Source organism: Malus sylvestris, chromosome 13 (assembly GCF_916048215.2).
Source record: "Malus sylvestris chromosome 13, drMalSylv7.2, whole genome shotgun sequence".
Lineage (NCBI taxonomy): Eukaryota > Viridiplantae > Streptophyta > Magnoliopsida > Rosales > Rosaceae > Malus > Malus sylvestris.
In genome coordinates, this window is record NC_062272.1 from 33,220,480 (window position 1) to 33,221,740 (window position 1,261).

Consider the following 1,261-nt stretch of genomic DNA (forward strand, 5'->3'; position numbering starts at 1 on the left):
CATAACATAATATCAAATCAAATGTATTTCAATAATCCAACAAATTGGGACATAAAATATTGATTAACCTTGACAAATGCCTGTAAACTATAAATTATTGAAGCTGTTGTTATCTGAGAGTCCTCCATGCACTTTATGTAAAGTAACGCGTTAAGACGCTACAAATGGAAGCAGTTGCTGAGCTCATTAGACTCAAGTCTCTCTGCCCCATTCTTCAAAGTCATCAACATTTGTCAAACTGTTCTTGTTTTTGTTTTTTTTTTTTTGTTTTTTTTTCATTTCAAATTTGACAACAAAAAACCTAACAAGTTTTTCAATTAGTAGACTTTTCAGCACCCAACGTATTTTTTGGATATCCACCCTATTTGGTATCGAGGAGTTTTTGCGTATTGTCTTGTAGGCCAACCTTACACTCGTTAGGGTTAGGTTCAACAATATTTACTCTCTACTTTTACAAAGGGTGAACCAAGAAGAATCGAAGTTAGGATCTTAACCAACTGAGGTACAAACTTCTGACCTTTTTGCTCTTATATTTTGGCTATTACATAAGTCTTTTCTAGTCTTCTCTGGTTTGCAGAAACAAGAAAGAAAGAAAAAAGGATATGGGGATTCCGAGAATTGAACTCGGGACCTTTCGCTCCCTAAGCGAGCATCCTACCACTGGACTAAATCCCCTGTGATATCTGTATGTAGTGCAAAAAGTTTAAAATAGATAGGATGTGGTCCTCCATTTTTGGCAATTAGCTATCACCTCTGCAGTGAGCTATAATCCAAAACTTATCAGCACAAACCAGAGGTAGCAGTTCATTTCGTTACTGAGTTACTGTAATGCCAGTTACTCACTACATTGTTGTCTGATTTTTTAACTTGTGTTATTAACCGTTGAGATTTCTGCATCCTAGCTCTTGCTGTTGTACTGGTTTCGTAACAGATGTTAACAAACATGCATGCGCATGCACTTGCATGAAGTTAACTACGTGCGAACTTTGACTTTGAAAACAGAAGGTCATTGGCGTGTATTAGGTACATGGCAGTTGATGGTGTCACAGAATTTGACCTCAAAGATTTTGTACATAAGAGAGAAAAGAGAAAAGAGAGTTGGTAATGCCAAGCCAATTTGATCCATAACTTAGACTTGATGATATATATAGTAGTTTAATCATTAGCCAGAACCGATATCAATGTCATTTCTTAAACACGCATATAAGCAAAATTTTATTAGTCCAAGGTCAACCAGGTTCTTAATTATTATTTCAATTTT

General features: G+C 35.6%; 1 non-coding gene across 1 annotated transcript; it reads right to left on the reverse strand.

The window, feature by feature from the left end:
* Positions 1-603: 603 nt before the first annotated feature.
* TRNAP-AGG (transfer RNA proline (anticodon AGG)) lies at positions 604-675 on the reverse strand. Its single transcript has one exon. It is a non-coding gene; the product is annotated as a tRNA-Pro (tRNA).
* Between the last annotated feature and the right edge of the window lie 586 nt (positions 676-1,261).